Here is a 22,500-nt window from a genome sequence, read left to right as displayed (position 1 = left end):
AGAGAGAGAGAGAGAGAGAGAGAGAGAGAGAGAGAGAGAGAGAGAGAGAGAGAGAGAGAGAGAGAGAGAATTACAACCGGAGATATTAACAGAGACAGAGACGCGCAAAACAGCGACTCAAAAAGAAACAAGAAACTGGGAGACGACAGCGGAGTATGTGCAGCGTAGTGTTGATGATGGAGGAGGAGGAGGAGGAGGAAGAGGAGGAGAGGTAGTGGGAGAAGGAGGAAGAGTGAGTGGGTGAGTGAGGGAGACGAGAGAGGAGGGGCAGAAGCAGAGAGGCGAGGCGAGGAGAGCAGGGAGGCGGCATGGGGTGTGGCTGAGGTGCGGGCGGGCAGGTGAGGGGTGCGTTAGGCGAGGTGGGGCGGAGTGGGGCGAGATGCGTGGTAGTGGTGCTAGTGATGGTGGAGGCAGTGGAGGCAGTAGGGGTGGTGGCAGGGGTGGAGGTGGTGCAGGAGGAAGTGTGCTGGTGCCCTGCCTCCGGCCACCCTACCAGTCGATGCCTGGCCGTCCGCTCCGCGCCACACCCGCCTCGGCGTTGCCCTCACCTGTCGCTCCGCCTAACACACGGACACGCGCCCTCCCGCCCCGCCTCTCTTACCTGCCTCGACTCGAAGCTCGCGCCGCCCTCTCTTCTCCCCGTCCAGTCACTTCGGAGGCAGCGATGGGGGTGCATAGCGTGGCGTCAGGATGTACAGTGAGCTCACGGTATGCTGTTTGGAACTCGGCACTCTTTTGAGCAGTGGAGATGTATTAATTTTTGAAGAGCGGGGGAACGTGTGAGTCGAGAGCTCGCTTGTTTACTTTCCCGTGTGGAGCTTGAGAAAACACAAGTCCGAGTCTTTTAGTGTGAGTCCGTGAGGAAGGAACATCTACTCTGCTACTACACTGAGTTCTCTCTGTCTCTCTGCATCTCCATCTCAGCTGCTGGCAAGCTTAACGCAACAAAGACAATCGTAAGGTAGAAGTAAGCTAGTAATGTTGGCTTGACGAGGAGGGGGAGGAGGAGAAGGTGGAATGAAATAGAAGAACGGAAAAAAAAATGTGTGTTAGATGAGCGCCTTGTGTCCTTTAAGTATCGCGTCGCTCCAGGTGATTAATTTTTTCCCCTCCTCGGTCTTGTTGACGTATGTGATTTATGACGCAAGTGAGACAACTCAACCAGGTGCGCTAGGTGAGACTGCGTGTGTGTGTGTGTGTGTGTGTGTGTGTGTGTGTGTGTGTGTGTGTGTGTGTGTGTGTGTGTGTGTGTGTGTGTGTGTGTGTGTGTGTGTGTGTGTGTGTGTGTGCGCATCTAAGAGTTTCACAAGCATTCATCCGTCGCTTTCTCGTCATTTCTTACTCATGCAAAAAGAGAAAAAAATGAAAGAAAAAGGTGTTGCAGCATGAGAAAATAGCAAAAATCAATCTTTTCTGAATTATAAAGGTCGAGAGAGAGAGAGAGAGAGAGAGAGAGAGAGAGAGAGAGAGAGAGAGAGAGAGAGAGAGAGAGAGTTACTATCATTGCATTACGGTAGGAAAAAAGAAATGCACAAGTCTGCAGTCTTATAATTCACGACCACCAGCTTCTAGGGTCCCTGAAAGCTGCAACCCCCTCCAGTGAACGGCACATTTATTGCGTTCCTCTGAAAGACCGTCACTCATATACTTGACAGAACAGCCACCCACGCAAGACCAATGAAAAATTTCTCCTCCTTTTCACCCTTTTACTTTTCCTCTCTTAACTGTGCATCTTATTTGTTTTTTCCTCTTTTCCTTCTTCTATTTCCCTTTCTCTCTTCTGCATATTTCTTTCGTGTTTCCAGTTTTAATTGTATGTCCTGTTCTCTTTCTATTTTTTTCTCCTTCTATTTGTTCTTAAGGAGGAAATCTAGTTATATGATTATCAGTAATGGTAGGTACGTATATAATGTTCAATATCTCATTACTCATCTTCCTACACCTAGTCTTCATTTAAATGCTGCTGTTACTACTACTACTACTACTACTACTACTACTACTACTACTACTACTACTACTACTACCACTACTACTACTACTACTACTACTACTACTTCAGGTAATCGCTTTTCAGCAGTTCATTTTGCCTAATACCTTCTCTTCTTACCTTCAATTTAAATCTTCCTCCTTCAACACCACTTTTCCCTCTCTCCTCCTCCTCCTCTTGCTCCTCATCTTCAACCCCCTCTTCCTTCTGTTTCCTCCCGTTCTCCTCCTCTTCTTCCTCTTCCTTCTCCTCCTCCAGCTCCTCCATCTCCATATATCCATAGGAGAATTTGTATCAACGCTAAATAAAAACCGTAACGAGTAAATAACATAACTCACGAATGCAGGAGAAAAACAAATGATGAACGATGACAAATGTTTACGGCGGGATCAGTGAACAAACAAATGAACGCTTTTTTACTTTTTCTGGGAAGAGGAGGAGGAGGAGGAGGAGGAGGAGTGATGGCTATTTGTACGCGTGGCGGCAGTGAGTGACGGCAGACGAAAACTTCTCTCAGACTTCGCCCTTATTTTTCATTTCATTCACAACGCGGATGAAATGCATCTATTCACACCCTTCTTGGGAGCGCCACCTCTCTCTCTCTCTCTCTCTCTCTCTCTCTCTCTCTCTCTCTCTCTCTCTCTCTCTCTCTCTCTCTCTCAAGTGGCCAGCGATGCGCGAACTATTATTATTTCTCGTTATTTACTTTCGTTTTCATTTTCCTTTCATCGCAAACGCTCGTGTGTATTTTTATTCCTGCTCCTGCGCTCGTCGCTTTCTGCTGCAAATTTTCATTCCTTGAGAAAATTCACTTGACGAACCCAAAATATACGTGTATATTCGCACTAGAGACAGAGAGAAAGAGAGAGAGAGAGAGAGAGAGAGAGAGAGAGAGAGAGAGAGAGAGAGAGAGAGAGAGAGAGAGAGTGTGTGTGTGTGTGTGTGTGTGTGTGTGTGTGTGTGTGTGTGTGTGTGTGTGTGTGTGTGTGTGTGTGTGTGTGTGTGTGTGTGTGTGTGTGTGTGTGTATGAGACGAAGTGTGTGCGTGAGTGTATCTGACTTTAAGCTGAGGTCGTCACGAAACCCCCATAAAGTCTGTTCGGTAGAGTGAGAGTGCTCTCCTCTCTCTCTCTCTCTCTCTCTCTCTCTCTCTCTCTCTCTCTCTCTCTCTCTCTCTCTCTCTCTCTCTCATTACGAAAACCACAAAATTATTACTCAATTTCCAACCTTCATTCATTAAGGCAACATACAGCCACGGCCACATACAAACACACAATCTCACGGTAAGCAAAGTCAGTCTCAGCTTTGCTATACGGAACACAAACAATTAGTCTCCGCAGATTACACGTAATATTTTGGGATTGGGTTCCTTTCATCTCAGAGCCACAAAGGTGATTTCTGCGTCTGCTAATCAATCCTGGAGTGACTCAGAGAAAATTCTTAGAGAAACGTCGCCTTAGAGGAAGAACTAATCGAGAATTTAATGATACTTTGCAGAATTACAGGTAAAAACAGCTACGTTATAATATCACAAGTTAGAATGTGGGGTTTGCTAAGTTACTCTCCTCTAACTCCACAATAACTGCAGCTGACACGATTTGCTTCCTTGACATGGAGATAGGAGCATAAACATGAGAAAATAAGGGAAAATGCAAAAAAGCCATCAAGAGTGCACATGACAGTTCTGCTAAGGGTATAAAACATGCCTACATATTTTCACTATCATTCCCTTTTAGATACAGACGGACAGACAGATTATCTTCTCTTTATCTGTACGATTCTGTCACAGGAAAGTAATCTTGTTTAAGTAATCCAAGACTAAGTTTATATAGAGTTCAAAATCTTTATATTCTCCTCTCTTTATACTCTCTCTCTCTCTCTCTCTCTCTCTCTCTCTCTCTCTCTCTCTCTCTCTCTCTCTCTCTCTCTCTCTCTCTCTCATACATTTCCATACACTGACACGTGAATGGACAATTGGTACCTGTTATCACCTCAAAAGCTCCTTGATTGTAACTTTTTTTAAACAATTCTACTAACAGAGCAGCAGGGATATTCCTCCCTCCCCCTCTCTCTCTCTCTCTCTCTCTCTCTCTCTCAATATCATTTCCGGGACATAAATATTTTCTCTCCAAACTCAATCATCTTATATCAATATTTTGTTATTATCTTCACTTGTTTTTTTTTTTATTATTTTCTTGTGTTTCGTTTATTGAATTCAACGATGTATTCATGTCTTTCCTTCATTTGTTTTTGCTGTTCTTTCTTCTTTTCTATTTACTTCTTCTCATCTTACCTTTCTCTTAAATTATTTTTACTTTTCTTTCTTTGTCTTCATTTGCTTCCTCTTGTTCAAGTCTTCGATTCATTTATATACGTTTCTTCTTCCTCCTTTTACTTTCATTTATCCTTTTTAGTTGATTCTTTTTTTCTCTTCATTTGCTTAGTATCAAGTACTTTATTTTTTTCTTTTTTTCTTTTTCCTTATCTTTCTTTCATTTTCATTTGCACGTTTTCTTACTAATGTCTTACCTTCACTTACATTTTTTTCTCTTACTCATTTTCTTTTCTTTTTCGCTTCATTCTCATCTCTTTATCTGTTTATTTTTCCTTTCTTTCTTTCATCTTCATTTTATTCTCCTTTTTTTCGCATCTTTTGTTTGATTTCCTTTTCCTTTTCTTTCTTATATTCTTTTAATTTATTCATTGTTCTTTTCTTTCTTTCTTTCCTCTTCATTTAAATCTCCTCTTCTTTCTTTCATGCCTCTTTAGTCACGTTTCCTCTTATCCACATCTTTTCTTTATTTACTTGTACTTTTTCCTTATCCCCTTCATTTATTTATTCTCCTTTTCTTTCTTTCTTCCCTCCTTTCCTCTTTATTTAAGTCTCCTGTTTTTCTTTCTTTCCCTTTGGCTTTAAACCTTCTCTTATCCACATCTTCATTCATTTTCCTCTTCTTTTTATCTTATTCATTTATTTTTTTCCTTTTTTTCCTTCCTGTCTTCCATTCCTCTTCATTTACGTTTCCTCTTCTTTCTTCCTCTTGGCTCCACATTTGCAACAATTCCACAAACAACAGGTGAACGTGACATAACTTTGCGGAATACGTGACGCGAATAAGTGAACACGAGAATAAAGTATAAGAAAGGAAAATGTATGATAACAGAGCGTCCTCGTAAACTTAAACACAACAAGAAGTAAAAAAATAGAGAGATAATCGCAAAAATAATAATAGGTTACAAAAACAACTTGGTGGTGTGTTTTAAAATATTTTTTTCATTTACTTCTGTGCCTTTCTCTTTGTCTCTCTCTCTCTCTCTCTCTCTCTCTCTCTCTCTCTCTCTCTCTCTCTCTCTCTCTCTCTCTCTCTCTCTCTACAACTACATAATTATGCTATTTTTGTTTTATAGCAACCCTTCGTGTGTGTGTGTGTGTGTGTGTGTGTGTGTGTGTGTGTGTGTGTGTGTGTGTGTGTGTGTGTGTGTGTGTGTGTGTGTGTGTGTGTGTGTGTGTGTGTGTGTGTGTGTGAAGCAACAAAGACTGTATGCCGTTAGTACTGTACCCAGGTGTGTATAGCGCGTAATGGATGTGACTGAGGCAGTATTCTTATATTTACGTGTGACAGAAATGTGCAGCTCGCTCCGTGTAGATAAAAAAATAAAAAATACATAGATAAATAAAAAAACTCACCGAAACACCACCAAACTAGCGGCCTGGAATGTACAAAGCAAACAAGGGCGTATATAGAGTAGTACAGGCGGTAAGCAGAAATAGTGGTAGAGTTTACAGAAGAAAATTATGTGACAGAGGAAAAAAATGTTACAAAAAATGCCAGCAGCTGAGAGAGAGAGAGAGAGAGAGAGAGAGAGAGAGAGAGAGAGAGAGAGAGAGAGAGAGAGAGAGAGAGAGAGAGAGAGACTGACAGAATACAGACAGACAGACAGATTGACTGAAGGAAGGAACAGTGGAACAGGGAACATATAGACACACACACACACACACACACACATACACACACACACACACAACACAAGAGAACACAACACAGACAATTATACGACAAAAATAGCGAAAGACAAATATAGACAGACAGAAAGCCAGACACGTAGACAGACAGACACAAACAAGCAGACGAATCAAGAGAAAGAAAGGAAATGAGACAGACAGAGAGAGAGAGAGAGAGAGAGAGAGAGAGAGAGAGAGAGAGAGAGAGAGAGAGAGAGAGAGAGAGAGAGAGAGAGAGAGAGAGAGAGAGAGAGAGAGAGAAACGTTCAAACAGCTAATTAACGCCACATTTCTCATAAAAAAATGCTTGTATATAGACACACACAGAGCACCAAACGAGGAACTAAGCAACTTGTCTTCTTCGCTTCCAGGAAAAGATGAAAATAATGGCGCTGGAGGAAGAGTGAGTGAGAAGTGAGCGAAAATGACCTACACGACCCAAACACCTTGTCGCGAAATAGAGAAGTAACGAAAAATAAATTAATAAATACAAGAAAAGAAATAAAAAAAAGAGACTGACAGAAATACAGTGATTGAGAGAGAGAGAGAGAGAGAGAGAGAGAGAGAGAGAGAGAGAGAGAGAGAGAGAGAGAGAGAGAGAGAGAGAGAGAGAGAGAGAGAGAGAGAGAGAGAGAGAGAGAGTTAAAAAAAGAAAATTATACCTGGAAGCACTTTTGGCAGATAAGACACGAGAGAGAGAGAGAGAGAGAGAGAGAGAGAGAGAGAGAGAGAGAGAGAGAGAGAGAGAGAGAGAGAGAGAGAGAGTCAGTTCCGACCTTTCCTTGCGCCCTATTGTTAGTTGGACGAAAGAGAGACGTGCGAGAAATGAACTTTGAAAGAAGACGTGCCGGTGACATCAACTGAAAGACACAACACAAAAGAGACGCAGATAAAAAAAAGAGAGCCAAGTAAAATCAACCCATCTCTCTTTAACACAAAAATATCAACGAGTAAGAAAGAAAAAAGACAGAAAACAAAAAGAAACTAAACTAGAAGATAAAGCTTCACTAAAGATCCACTTAATCTGGTGAGAGAAAGACACAGAGGAGGAGGAGGAGAGGAGAGTGAGAGAGAAAAAAAAGTGTGCCAAAAGTTTGCTTGGAAGTGAAGGAGAAAAAAACCAAGGGCACAGAGAGAGAGAGAGAGAGAGAGAGAGAGAGAGAGAGAGAGAGAGAGAGAGAGAGAGAGAGAGAGAGAGTGAGAGAGTAGAAAATTGATGACCTTCGGATGCTTTTTCGAGTGCTAACCAGGGATCAATATCGACTGCAACCTTTCACGAGCACAACCAAGCCAAGCCAAGCCAAGCGAGGATAGGCAGGCAGGGACGTTGGCCTCACAAGAGCATGAAGAGGCCGTCGACAAAGTGACAGCAAAGTGAAAGAGAAACAAGCACAAGAAAGAAAGCTATTTAGGACTTTGAAAACTAGAAAAGGGTAAAAAGGGTGAAGAGAGAGAAAATAAAAAAAGACACACAAACAAGTTGGCGAAAGCGCAAACCCGAGATAAATAGACCGCGGCAAAGTGAGTGAGAGAGAGAGGAAGAGAGAGAGAGAGAGAGAGAGAGAGAGAGAGAGAGAGAGAGAGAGAGAGAGAGAGAGAGAGAGAGAGAGAGAGAGAGAGAGAGAGAGAGAAAGAGATTAGGTGAGTGGAGCGGCAAAGCACCCTATCTCAATTGCTCTCTTTATCTCACTCACTTCCTATACCTAACAAACACACACACACACACACACACACACACACACACACACACACACGGACACGCAAACACACACGTAAACATTTGACGAGGAAGAATGCAGCGACTGGAACCGGGAGTCGAGAGAGGAAGAAGAAGAGGAGCAGGAGGCGGCGGAGGAGGCGGAGGGGGACTAGGAGTGAGAGGATCCCTGGCTCTGTTCTTCCCTCCCTACCTCTCACATCTCCCCCGCCTTCTCATGCTGCTCCAAGGGACTCTCCTAATTGTTCACGCCTACGGGGACTATGAAGGTAAGGCAACGGTTGTGTGTTGGAAGGGATCGTTTGTATGTGTGGGAAGGAACGGGGCAAAAGGAAAAGCTGGGAGGAATAATCTCAGTAATCAGTTTTTTTTTTAATGCTGAGTCAATATGGAGTTTTAAAAGAAGATTAAAAAAATTTATGGATGAGGATTGGAAGCGGAAACAGGTAGGCATGTTTTGTAAAGGGATTGCCACGTGTAGGCCTTGAAAGCTTCTCATAACTTTCCTTGTTTTTTCTTATGCTATCATGTTCCGATGAAATAATTAGGAAGGCAGGGAAAATAAAAAAATAATTGGGGAGGAGAAAGAGAAGAAAGAGAAAAAGGAAAAAAAGGAAAAACAAGAGAAGAAAGGAAAGCAAAAGAAAAGAGGGGAAGGTAAGGAAAATTAATTGAGAATAGAAAGACAAAGATAACGATAGAAAAGAAAAGAAAAAAAATGGGACGAGAGGAGGAAAACAGACTGGACCAAGAGGAGTTAAAGAAATGGGAAGGAAGAAAGGAGGGACTATAAAGGGAAGAGATTAAGGAAAGAAATAGGAGGCCGATGTGGGAAGGGGAAGGGAAAAGGATGGGGCGGGAGGAAATAAAAACTTGGTAAGGAGAGGGAAGGGAGAGGAAATAAGGGAGAGTAAAAATGGATTGAAGGAAAGAAAGAAAGAAAGACAGGAAGGAAAGGAAAGGGAAGAGAGACAGAATGCAGAGTAAGGGAGTGAAAGAAACGACTTTGGGGAGGAAGAGAAAAGAGAAATGGAGGAAACAAAAAGAAAACCAAAAAAAAAGGAGAAGAGAGATTAAGAAAATACCAAAAATGACAAAATAAACACAAGAAGAAAAGGAAAATCGAATGGAACACAAAAAAAAGGACAATAAAGAAAACAGACTCCAGGAGGGAAAGAGAAGGAAGAGCAGACAAAAAAAAAATAAAGGAAAAGGTGGAGAGAGAGAGAGAGAGAGAGCGAGAGAGAGAGAGAGAGAGAGAGAGAGAGAGAGAGAGAGAGAGAGAGAGAGAGAGAGAGAGAGAGAGAGAGAAAGAAAAGCCTCAAATGGCAGGGAGCAAGTGCGTTTGGAGGATGGAGAGAAATGTGAGCCAGTTGGAATGTATGATGAGGAGAGAGAGAGAGAGAGAGAGAGAGAGAGAGAGAGAGAGAGAGAGAGAGAGAGAGAGAGAGAGAGAGAGAGAGAAAGAGGGAGAGCACGTAGGTAGTGGGAGGTGAGCGCCTGGGGTTAGGATGAGAGAAAATAATAAACGAGAGACGGACTACAAAAAAGGGTGAAAAAAGTGAGGGAACAGCTGGAGGAGGAGTGTGGGTGTGCCTTACGATTCTCCTGCTTACTGTTATAGCAATACAAAACGTTACTCATGCCAGTGGGTGTAAGGAGCCAAAGAAAGACACACAAACACACACACACAGAGAGAGAGAGAGAGAGAGAGAGAGAGAGAGAGAGAGAGAGAGAGAGAGAGAGAGAGAGAGAGAGAGAGAAAGAGAGAAGCAGACAATGAATTCAAAGCTAACAAGCAGGCTCTCTCTCTCTCTCTCTCTCTCTCTCTCTCTCTCTCTCTCTCTCTCTCTCTCTCTCTCTCTCTCTCTCTCTCGGCCTCCTCGCCTGGCTGTTATGACCATGTCTTCTTTCCGGAATCGCCAGGATAAAATTCACAGCAAGATAGAGAGTCAATTTCCTTCTGTATAATCCCGCCATTCTGGGTTTTCCTCCTCATATATGCCTCCTCGTAGCTCCAAGTGAGGAGGAGGAGGAGGAGGAGGAGGAGAAAGGGAGATAAAGGAGGGAAAATGAAGGGAGGAGAAGAAGGGAAAATGAAAGCAACTCAGGGTGATTGAAAGAAGAAACAGAGATAAGTGTGAGGAGAAAAGAGGAGAAGGTGAAGGAGGAGGAGGAGGAGGAGGAGGAGGAGGAGGAGGAGAGAGATAGGAAACGAAGGTGGGAAAATAAAGGGGAGAAGAAGAACGGAAAGTTAAAGTAAGTTAAAGTGATTGAAAGAAGAGGAGACAAAGACAAGAGAGAAGAGAAAAGGAGAGGAAGAGGGCAAGAGGCGAGGCAGGGAAAACGAGTGGGAAGAAAAGAAGGAAGAGAAAAAGAAAGCGACTCAAAGTAAATGAAGGAGGAGAAAGAGAGGAGAGAGAGGAGTAGTGAGAGACAAGAGAGGAGAGGAAAGGAGAGAGCAGGAAGAGAGGATAAGGAGGAGGAGGAGGAGGAGGAGGAGGAGTTGCTGAAGCATTTTTAAACGATGACAAGAGAATATGACAAAGTGCAGCGGGAGGATGAAATTACTGAATAAAAAATTAAGCAAACACTGAATACTGGATCGGCGAGGGCGAGGCGGACGACGAGCAGGAGGGTAAGCAAGAAGAAAAATTAAAGGAGGGTGAGAGGGGAGAGGGAAGAAGAGTTAAATGATGAGAATTCCAAGAACGAAGATAAGGAAAGAGAAGGAGGAGGAAAGGATGATGAAGAAGAAGAAGAAGAAGAAGAAGAAGAAGAAGAAGAAGAAGAAGAAGAAGAAGAAGAAGAAGAAGAAGAAGAAGAATTAACCAGGAACAAACTAAAACATCAGAAAAGAAACGAAAAATAAGAAAAAAAAGATGAACAACAGCGCAAGTAAGAAACAAAATACAAGACACAACAAGAAGAAAAGTTCACAATTCAGGAACGAAAATAGACAGCGCTCTTCGTATTTACGTCATACACTGATCAGAAAAAAATAAATAACTATGAAGAAATGAAGAGGAGTAAGCCCCATTTTTCTAAACGCCCTAATTTCAAAGGTCTTGTGTTCGTGGATGTTTCTTCCCAGTGGTGATGCAGAGTCCTTACTAAACTACTGGGTATAATTCATACAGGTAATGCCACTTGCAGACCTGTCGCTTCCTTTATTACTTTACTTATGTTAATTATCATAAGAGTCGTGAAATCACCCTTGAAAACCCGACTAGATAATGTAAAACGAACGATACAAGACGACGAAATGTATCCTTTATTCTGAAACGCTTTGCTCTCTCACTACTAGTACTTTGAAAGGCTACGGAGATGATCAAACGGGTTATTTAGAATCTTTTTCCTGTTAGTAATGTAGAAATCTTGTTAATCTGTCACTAGAATCATAAAAAAAACCCTTAGAAACTCGCGTAACGTATTATAAACTCCCATTTACAAACGGTTTACCATCTCACCACGACTGTTTTCAAAGGCCACAAAAAATATTAGTCGGGGTTATTAAAAGTGTTTTAATAATGTAGAAATCTTGTTCACCTATTACTAGAACTATAAAAACACTCTTAAAAAACCAGTGTAACATCAAGTAGAGCCTTTGAATATAGTGGAGGTACTGGCAGAGTTGTTTCAGGATACAGTAGTAGAGAGCAAAGGCAGCGAGCAGCGAGCAGGTGGTGTCCTCAGGTTTCAGGTTCTCAGGTGCGATGCTGAGGGTCACGTGTCACTATTGGCTCAGCATCCGGGGAACAGAACTTCAAACGGGGGCTTTTTTATGAACGAGGGTTGACGTGCACCTTTTGTTTGGGTCATTAGCGCATTATACGTGTGGGCTTTGTTGTCTTTTGTTATTGGGAAGTGGTGGTGAGTGGTTGTGATAGCTGCACGTGTACGGATTTGCTGTTTTTTGTAGTTTAGCAGTGATAGTGGTAGTTGTTGTTATGGCGGTGATGATGGTAGTAGTGGTGGTGGTGGTGGTGGTGGTGGTAGTAGTAGTAGTAGTAGTAGTAGTAGTAGTAGTAGTAGTAGTAGTAGTAGTAGTAGTAGTAGTAGTAGTAGTAGTAGTAGTAGTAGTTGTTGTTGTTGTTGTTCGTTGTTGCTGTTATTATTGTTGTTTTTGTAGTTGTTGTTGTTGTTGTTATAGTAACAGTAGTGGTAATAATAGTAGTAGTTCAACCAGCAGTGATATAAACACGCAGAAATTGTCGTTTTTATTGTCGGTGGTAGTGACAGTGTTTTTGGTGGCTGTGATAGAATGACCAGCATCCAGCAGAACTCAAACATTGAGGGTCACTGAGGTCATCAGGTTCGAGGTCTGATCACTCACTCGTCCACCCGACACCCAATTACTGCCACTGTCACTTGCAATACTACCACCACCACAAAATGTACAAACAAACCAGCACTTAGCTCCAAAAGAAAAGAAAAGAAAAGAAAAAAACAACGCAACACCAACAACAATGAAAAAAAAGCCAAAATAAACTCCTCCACTTTCGAAATTCGGTCAATGGAAACAAACATTTTCTTTACACTATTTTTTCCCTTTTTTTTTTCCAGTCGCTGCTTGGAGCACGAGACAAAAAAATAGAGCCACGCACGGAGAACTATTTACAGAAACGCTCCACGAAAGCAACCAGGTTCTCTCTATTTTATTATTTCTTTTCACTCGGCACCGTGTCGCAGCTCTTCGCGCCATTTTCCCGCCATTAGGAGTGAGTAGAGGGGAGGAGGAAGTGAGACGGAGTGTGTATTACAGTGAACGGATGAAAGGATACAGGAAGAGGGAGGAAGGAATAGAGGAGGAGGGAGAGGAAGTGACGAAGGTCGAAATAAAGGGAGGGAGAGGAAAGGAAGGTAGAGGGGAACACGAGGGGGAGGAAGGAAAGGGGACAGGGAGAAAGGGGGGGAGAGGGGAACAAGAAGGTAAGAAGCGGGAGGGAGGGAGAGAAGGTGACAGGATAGAGGGAGGAGGGAAGGTGGGAGGCACAGGGGAGGAAGGGAAATAGAGACGGTGACGGGGAATAGAGTGGGGGAGGCGAAAGGGGAGAAGGGAGAGAATAGGGAGACACAATGGGGGGAGAACCGGATGTAAAAGTTTCACGTTGTGTGTGTGTGTGTGTGTGTGTGTGGTGTGTGTGTGTGTGTGTGTGTATGATATTAACACACATATAAAAAATACAATTACTACTTACACTGTCACAACATTAACAACAACAACAACAACAACAACAACAACAACACACACACACACACACACACACACACACACACACACACACACACACACATATACAGACGACAAAGACGAGGATCAGAACAAGGATAAACAAGAAAATTAGGGAGTTGAAGAAGAGAAGGAGGAGGAGGAGGAGGAGGAGGAGGAGGAGGAGGAGGAGGAGGAGGAGGAGGAGGAGGAGGAAGAGAAGGAGAATAGGACGATGTAATAAGGAAAATGATTAACGAATGAAAGAAGAAAAAAGATGAGGAGGAAGAAAACGAAGAGAATGAGGATGAAAGGAACACAGACGATGGAGGAAAACCGATGAAGAAGAGAAGGAGGAGGAGGAGGAGGAGGAGGAGGAGGAGGAGGAGGAGGAGGAGGAGGAGGAGGAGGAGGTGGAAACCGTTCAAAACACATGCTATGGACTAGTATTGGAATTACATAATGTTCAGACGGAGGAGGAGGAGGAGGAGGAGGAGGAGGAGGAAGAGGAGGAGGAGGAGGAGGAGAAGGAGGAGGAGAAGGAGGAGGAGGAGGAGAACGATGACAACATAAACCAAAAAAAAAGAAAGAAAATATGAAAAACATGAAAAAAAAATACAAAACTTAAACAACGACAATAAATTACATAAAAAAAAGGAAAATATGACGAGAGTAGGATAAAAAAAGATGCGGAAGATTGAGAGGGAGGAGAAGAATTGATGCCGAAGTGAGCCTATGAAGACAGGAAGCTTAGGCCAGGTAAGAGAGGCAGGTATGGAGGAGGAGGAGGAGGAGGAGGAGGAGGAGGAGGAGGAGGAGGAGAGGGACAAGTAAAAGGAGGAAGGGAGGTATGAGTAATAGTCTTGTGATGAGGGAAGGGAAAACACCGGTGATATTTCTTGTAGTTTATCCCCATGTAATCAAGTAAACTGCCTGTGTCTTTCCTTGTCTTCATTTCTATAATCTGAAGATAGTGTTGTGTGTCTTCCTGTTTCCTTGAGGAGCGAATGTCACACCGAGGTTATGAATTACCACGCGACACAGAGGCTAGCACGCACGCATCACAGGACGGAGACACACACACACACACACACACACACACACACACACACACACACACACACACACACACACACACACACACACACACACACACACACAAACTCGTGGACAAGGCAACAATAGATAAATACAAATGTACACACAAAGCACCTTCTCTCTCTCTCTCTCTCTCTCTCTCTCTCTCTCTCTCTCTCTCTCTCCTCTCTCTCTCTCTCTCTCTCTCTCTCTCTTCTCTCTCTCTAAGGAAATAGGCAAAAATGTTAGAATATTCAAAACTAACACAGAATAGAATGTTCAAGAGGTGAAATTAAAAGCAAAATAAAAATGTAAGCAAAGCAGTACAAAGAATAAAAGAAAAGTAAAAAAACAAAATGAATGGAAGGAAACAAACCATTAGGGGAGAAAAGTTATTAAAAACGCCCAACACCTGATTGCACGAGAGGAACTAAATTTCATGCTCATTGAAGGGTTGGGGTAGCAGGGAGGTAATGGTGAAATGGAATATAGTATCTAAAGCACTATTTTACTCCTCAAACGTCACTGTGCCTCCGGACATATTTAAGTTGATGACAGCATATTAGCGAAAGGTAACAATAGATTCGGCTACCCTTTCCATTCATTAAGACTAAAAAGAGATAGAATGCCTGAGGAGACGATGGAATATTAGTATATATTCTGATCACCAAAGTAAAAAAGATTTGTTGGAAAATTTAATTAGTCATTTTTTCTCTCTGTCTTTTAACGGAAACATTTCATTAACAGAATAACAGAAATTATACCAATAAATACTAAGTAATGTCGTTCAGTAACTTATTGTCAAACACACGTAACCTCTCTTCCAGGGAACTCAGTAATGTACGAGTATTAACCAGGAATTAGGAGAAAAGTCAGCCGACAGTTGTTCAATAGTGTCAGAGCTTCGGAATTTCCCAGTTTTTTTTTTTTTTTTTTTCAAGTAATCAAATAAAATAAATGTTTAATAATTGTCGTCCATCAGTTTATTAGACGTATTAAATATTTTCACTGATACTTTAAAGACAGGTAAGTTCTAACCAAGACAACATAGGATCGTAATACAGCATAAGAACATTGACGAAGCTACAAGAGGCCAGTAGGCTAACTAGTGACAGTCCTTGTATAAAACATGCATACTTACCATTATTCCAATCATTACTTTTCTCTAGTCCTTTTAAAAATCCCTACTGGCTCGTCACTGACCACCTCATTACAAGAAAGTACAATAAAACATGAAATACGTCAGAAAAACATACATACATACTAAAATACTAAAGAAAAATGGAAAATAGTACTACTAAGCAAAGGAATACAAAGAAACACAAAGACAAAATAGGAATACACCTGTTAGTTCTTACACGGCTGTCAGTGGACCATCGACACACAATAAATCCGCTAATCGATGAAAGCCACTAAATATAATCAAGCCTTTATGTTAGGAGAGCTGTGAGCCGTGGTAGAGCCTTTGACTCATTAGATCAACGCAATTTTGAAGTGATTACAGCACGTGAGCAACAAATTAACGAGATATCACAACGCTTCTCGTAAAACACTAATTTCATTTTCGAAACCGGAGACGCGATTACAAGAAATGCTCACTAACTTGAAGAATGAACAACTCTGAGCGAGGGTCTCGTTATATTTACTCTCTTTAGAACTATTGCAGGAAAAAAAAAAGCGCCTCTAAATAATTTCATTGCAGTGGTTGTCCTTTGTTAACATTCACAGAGCTAAGAAAATGGTTTGAATGGACACGCAGGAGAAAAAGAGAAAACATGAGATTAATTTTCTTTTTTCTACACAGGCAATAGGAATATTTCAAGAGACTCTAGTATAAAATCAAGGTACAAAAAATATGACATGTAATTATAGGAAAAGTTGATAAGCAGTGAAAAGGTTAAACAAAGAGAAATACACTTAGAACTTCATCAAAGCGACTTATGAAGACTGAAAGTAATATAACTGCAATAGTACCAAATTGAAAACGCTTTGTGATCATACATATAACATTCCCAAGAACGTAGATCAAAATATGAATAGGTGGAACAGAATGCATACTTAATCAAGGGTCTGTGTGTTTAAGAAATGGGGAAATTAGTACGAATAATGGAAAAAGACATGAATAAAGTGAGGAACAACGACAAGGTCAAAATTAGGTAAAAAAAATAAATAAATAAATAAATAAATAAAACCAGTAAATATAAATATGGATAAAACAAATGGCTGTGTGCGTACGGAACAAAGAATTTAATAAGACAAACACGAAAAAAAAAACCTTAATAAACTCAAGAAACAATGAAAGATCAAAACTACGAAAAAAAAAAGAAACACGAAAACAAGAACACGGAAAATAAAAATAGGGTAGGGGAGAAGTACAAAGAATAAAAACCATGAATAACTAAATCAAAACTCAATAAATATGTATATAACCACACATCACTATTACAATAAGAGATGACAGGACAAAAGAGCGGCTGACTGGGCCCTCAAGAGATAACAGGGCAAGAGTGGAGGGGGAGCGGACAGGAGGCGGAGAAAGGAGAGTTAAAGGTTTGCAGGAGGAACGTGGTAGAGACTGACTTGGTGCCCTAACTCTAGAGGGTTAGGCAAGCTCTTTCTCTTGCTGTTGGCTTCTAATGGCGCTTTGTTGCCTCTGTCTGTCTGTCGATCCATCTGTCTGTCTGTCTGCCCATCTATCCATTTTATGTCTGTCTGTCTAACTGCCTTCCTCTTTTTTTCTCTACCTTTATTCATTATATATTTAAATCTATGTCGTCTATTCAACTTTTCTTGAATGCTGATTTGTCTCGATCTGTCTTTCCGTCTGTCTATCTACCTCAGTCTTACTATCTATCTGTTTGTTTACTTGCCCCCTCCCCTCCCTCTCCCTCTCTCTCTCTCTCTCTCTCTCTCTCTCTTGCTCCATCGCACTCACGCCCCAAAACAACATCCTCCAACGTTATTTATTTGTTTCGTGTTTACTTTTACAGCTTCTTTGGTGTTTGCTGCCAAATTTATGCTTCTCCAAACACCCTTTCCCTTTCCCCTGTCTTATCTGACAGCTTTCTCTCTCTCTCTCTCTCTTTCTCTTTCTCTCCCTCTCTCTCTCTCTCTCTCTCTCTCTCTCTCTCTCTCTCTCTCTCTCTCTCTTCTCTCTCTCTCTCTCTCTCACTCTCTCTCTCTCTTTTACCTCTCCTCCCCTAATCCACTCTACCTCCCGTTCTATCTCTCCCCTCCTTGCTTCTTCAAGACTTATGGGGCGCCTGTGTGTACAAGGAGGGAAAGCAATGCGCAGCCTGTTTATGAGCTGAGGAACTCCCGCCTGACTGAGTTAGTAGAGAGAGGAGAGGCAGGGGGGAAGGTTGTGTCTCCCGGGGGCTCCCTGCGAGGCTTCTGGCCCATTGTCTCCTGCCAGCCACGGTGTGAGGGGAGAGAGACAGACGAGGCGTGGGCTGAGATACGGAGGGAGTAGAGAGAGAGAGAGAGAGAGAGAGAGAGAGAGAGAGAGAGAGAGAGAGAGAGAGAGAGAGAGAGAGAGAGAGAGAGAGAGAGAGAGAGAGAGAGAGAGAGAGACCAAGGCCATTACAAATACAAAACAATAAAAGAAGAACTAAAGTAATTGTTTTCTGCAATACCAGGGGGAGAGAAAGATAGATAGATAAATAGAAATAGAGACAGATAGATACAGAGAGAGAGAGAGAGAGAGAGAGAGGAGAGAGAGAGAGAGAGAGAGAGAGAGAGAGAGAGAGAGAGAGAGAGAGAGAGTGAGAGAGAGAGAGAGAGAGAGAGAGAGAGAGAGAGAAAGGAAAAAAGAAAAAAGAAAAGTATTTTTTACTCATACAAAAAAAAAATTAAAAGAAAGCCAGTAGAATATATTTAGAAGGAATAGAAAGCAACAGATAACACAAAAAGAGAAAAGAATGAGTGAAACAAGTGACCACGAATCACGCAACACGGTGACAATAAAAGGAAGGAGTGGTAAAAAACGGTTAGTGGAGCGGGGGCGAGAAATGAAGATAAAAGAGAGTAAAGGAGAGATTTGAAAGACAGGGAGGAATATAAGAGTATGATTGGGGGAGAAAAATGAGAGGAATATAAGAGTATGATTGGGGAGAGGAATATAAGAGTATGATTGGGGAGAAAAATGCTAAGGTGACAAGTTGGTAGCAGGAGTGATGGCAAGAATGAGGAGGAGGAGGAGGAGGAGGAGGAGGAGGAGGAGGAAGAGGAGGAGGAGGAGGAAGAGGAGGAGGAGTAAGAAGATGATGAGGAGGAGGAGGAGATGCAACGAAACAACACAACAGTTATCGATGTCAGAAGATCTATTTGCTCTTCATAAGGACTTTATTTGGTTCAGCGAATTCCTTGATAGATTTACATTCCCAGTACAAGACGAGGGTAAAAAAGGTAAGAAGCAATCCCCCCCTCTCGCTCACGCAGCAACTTCTTGGTACTAACACGTGAAAATATCACAATAACAGAGATTTTGGCGTTTTCCAAGAACATAATGAACCGAGTTATATTGACAATTACTAACTTAACGTAACCTAACTAACACAACATATCCCAAACTTACCTACCATAACGTAATGAAATGTAACCTTTCCTAACTATCTCTAACCTAATAAGATCTAAATTAATCAGTTACATCACTTATCTTAATTAATTTAACCTAAGGTAAAGAAACATAACCTAAGCTAAACTAACTTTTCTAACTCTTAAAATAACCTAAACAAGCCTATGCAATCTGTTATATTGTCTTAATCTATCTTATCTTACCTAACCTGACCTTATCTAACCTTCCTTGACCCTAAACCTAACCTAATCTAACCTTATTCAGTCTAATAGTATTACCTTCCGTTACCTTGTCTTACATAACCTACCCCAATTTAACCTAACCCACACCTTTCCTGCTCCTAAACATAACCTAATAAAAACTTCAAACTAAAATTATCTTTCATTACCTTATCATACATAACCTAAGCTGATCTGACCTAACCTAACAGAACCTTTTGTATCTATAACATTATCTTACCTAATCTTATCTTAACTCACTTAACCTAATCAAAGCAAACCAAAGCAGAACAAACCTAACATCACCACCTAATATCACTTAAATCAATACAACGTATCTGTTTTGCCGAGCATTGCATTAACCCGTCCAGGAACGTGACATAATTACGGGATATAACGAGAACACGAGCATTAATTTACATCACGCCTGTCCTCTTGAAAATAACCGGGCGAGAGACTCCTCCAATAAATCGCCGTTAACGAAACCAGGACTGCCGAGAGCTGTTCCCGCTGAGGCAACACGACGCCGGGGAAAAATCTGTCAGGCTTTAATTGGCGCACCTTTGTTTCCCGAGGACGTGTTTGATTGAACTTCTAGGAACTTTCAGTGATAGTGTAATCGATGCTGTGGCGCAGGAGGAGGAGGAGGAGGAGGAGGAGGAGGAGGAGGAGGAGGAGGAGGAGGAGGAGGAGGAGGAGGAGGAAGGGGAGAAGAAGAAAAAAAAAGCTTAGGTATATGAACACTTGCTTAAAATATCTAGAACAGTGAAGAGGAGGAGGAGGAGGAGGAGGAGGATAGGATGAAGAGGAAGAGAAGAAGAAGAAGAAGAAGATCAACAATAACAACAAAAACAACTACAATAAAAAAAGGAGACTAAAAATAAGAAAACAAATATTAAAAATTAAAAACAAACCAAATACAAACAAGAACAAGGAAAAGGAAAAAAAAAAAAAAACAATACAACATTACACGATAAAAGAATAGAAAAAAAAAAGGAAAAAATTCACTTCACCACCACCACCATCACTAGCAACACCATTCCTCCCTCCCTTGTCTCTGTCCCTGCTAGACCACCACCACCACCACCAGTACCACCACCATCACCACCCTCAGATCCAGACAAAGCCTCCAGGTCTCTCTCCCCTCCCCGGTCCTTCCACCAGCAAAGGGTGTTGTGGAGGCTGCGGGGAGGAAGTACATTGGTGTAATATTCACGTAATGCACCAGATATATTCTACCTGGCCACGCCCCTTTCCCCGCTACGCATCTCCTCCCCCTTTCCTTTCTTCCCTTCTCCTTCGCTCCCTCCCCCTCTTCCTCTTTCCTCTCTCTCCCCTTCCCGCGTACACCTTTAGTGCAAGGATACTCAAAGGCATTATCGTAGTGGAGAGGAGGTGATGGTGCAGACGGTTATGGTGTCTGTGTGTGTGTGTGTGTGTGTGTGGGCATGTATACGTAGAGACAAGACTCACGCTCAGCACTCCCTCCCTCCCTCCCTCCCCTCCGTCCCTCCCCAACGCACACACCGCACACAGGTCCAATTGAGTTCGATTCACAACACAGACAGATGGAAAGGTTGAGTCCACCAGGAATTTCTGTGGCTCCTAGTAACTAAATTTAGAGCAGTCGAGAGACAAAAGGGCAAAGGGTTAAAGAGTAAGGAGATAGAAAGAAGAGAAGAGATGTATCGAAGAGATGGAATAGAAACACAGAAGAGATAGTAAAAGATAGAGATGTTCAAGGAAATAAAAGGGAAGGAAAGGAAAGGCATGTACCAAAAAGAATACACGGAATGGAAAGGTAAAAGAGGATAGAAAAGGGGAAGAAGGGAGAAATCAGAGGAGAGAAAAGGGGAAGGAAAGACATGTACCAAAAAGAAGTGAGAATGGAAGGACAGAAGAGAGGAGAGACAAATGAGTGGAGAAGAGGAGAGGCAGAATCTAGGCCGAAGCCAACGCAGGACAATCGTCTCCAGAAGGTGCACTAATTGGAGGCCCAGTACACCTGCATCCCCTCCCATTCAGGTAACCCTTCCTCCACCACCACCACCACTACCACCACCACCACTACCACCAGCCCTTCCTTTCTCTTATTCTCTCCTTAGCCGGAGGAAAATACCAGCTCCTTCTATTCTATTTACTTCTCTTTAATTTCTCTCTTCCTGTTAACTAAAGATTTCACGCATATTATTTCTGAGTTAGTCATACGTTACTTGTCTGAGTGGTCTGTGTCTACGTGTGTCTATTTCTGCATGTCAGTGATGAAAACACCCTTCGTTCTGAGGCTAAAAAAGACGGACACGGTGTTTTATTAGTTTACTATCGTGGGTCCCGCTGACTTCGTGCATCGTGAGGGGATATTGATCGCTACCTAAGGAATGTTATGCAAAATTCTGCGACCTATATCGTATTTGTCGTCCTCCCTACTCCACCTCCTCCTCTACCTCCTACTCTTTCTCTTCTACTCTCCCCTCCTACTTTCGTGTGTCCATCAGATATTTGGCAGAAACTGACCAATAGCCTGCGAGAACACACACACACACACACACACACACAGTCACCACCCTCCGACCTCCACCACCACCACCACCACAAAAACAAGACCAAAGCTACGCAAAACGAAAATCAATGGCACTCTAAAGCAAAAACACTCCCCGACCTTTAAACAGTGCAGGCTGAGCGCGATGGGTTAGTCATGTAGGGAAACTGGAGGAAGACTTTATCCTCTTAGACCAATATGGGTACGCCTGAGAGAGAGAGAGAGAGAGAGAGAGAGAGAGAGAGAGAGAGAGAGAGAGAGAGAGAGAGAGAGAGAGAGAGAGTAGAGAGAGTCCATTACGTAATTTCTGTGTGCGTAATAAAGGTAATGAAACGAACGCATGAGACGACCACTTACGTACATACGCGCGTACACACACACACACACACACACAAACACACAAACGGCCATCTAAGTAAGCAAACGCCTCTGTTATTTGCTTTTCGTTATAATGCCGGCGGGAGAACGAGTGTCAGGTAACTTATGGGGCTGTAATTGTTCTTCCTCCTCCTCCTCCTCCTCCTCCTCCTCATCCTCCTCTTTCCCTGCGTGGCCTTTGCGATTAAGTCATCTGGAAGCGACGGTCTGAAGAAACATAAAATTCCATGTCTGCTCATCTATTTTGTGGTTGTCAGTCTGAAATTTAGTGCATCTCTGTGGGAATCATTCTTTATTGTTCCCTTGTTGCTCTCTCTCTCTCTCTCTCTCTCTCTCTCTCTCTCTCTCTCTCTCTCTCTCTCTCTCTCTCTCTCTCTCTGGGTCGTGTCGTATCCTTATCGCTCGCATCCAAGAGTCTCTCGTATATTTGCAGGCTGCGCAAAAAAATGACTTCCTATCTGCAATATAATCGTTGACGTGATGAAAAAATAAGCGCTTGTATCTTTCTTTCATTCAGGTCTTCACACACACACACACACACACACACACACACACACACACACACACACACACACACACACACACACACACACACACACACACACACATACACACACACACACACACACACACACACATACACACACACACACACACACACACACACACACACACACACACACACACACACGTTCTTGTCTGACGGCATAAACTCAGCATGGAAAAAATAAAACAGAACTTTAAAAATAGACAAATGGATTAAACCCACTTCATAAACTGAGAGAGAGAGAGAG

At 42.3% G+C, this 22,500-nt stretch overlaps 1 long non-coding RNA gene across 2 annotated transcripts in view; it reads left to right on the top strand.

Annotated features, from left to right (window-relative positions):
* Positions 1–120: 120 nt before the first annotated feature.
* Positions 121–22,500, top strand: part of LOC135093217 (uncharacterized) — a 102,168-nt gene continuing 79,788 nt past the window's right edge. The window contains exons 1-2 of one of the 2 annotated variants that reach the window (XR_010263261.1): positions 121–956; positions 6,361–7,975. This is a non-coding gene — a long non-coding RNA (uncharacterized LOC135093217). The remainder of the gene's footprint in view (positions 957–6,360; positions 7,976–22,500) is intronic. The other variant, XR_010263260.1, reaches the window with a different exon arrangement.

This window comes from Scylla paramamosain, chromosome 42 (genome assembly GCF_035594125.1).
Source record: "Scylla paramamosain isolate STU-SP2022 chromosome 42, ASM3559412v1, whole genome shotgun sequence".
NCBI lineage: Eukaryota > Metazoa > Arthropoda > Malacostraca > Decapoda > Portunidae > Scylla > Scylla paramamosain.
The sequence above is the reverse complement of the archived record's forward strand: the minus strand, read 5'-3'. Positions and strand labels throughout refer to the sequence as shown.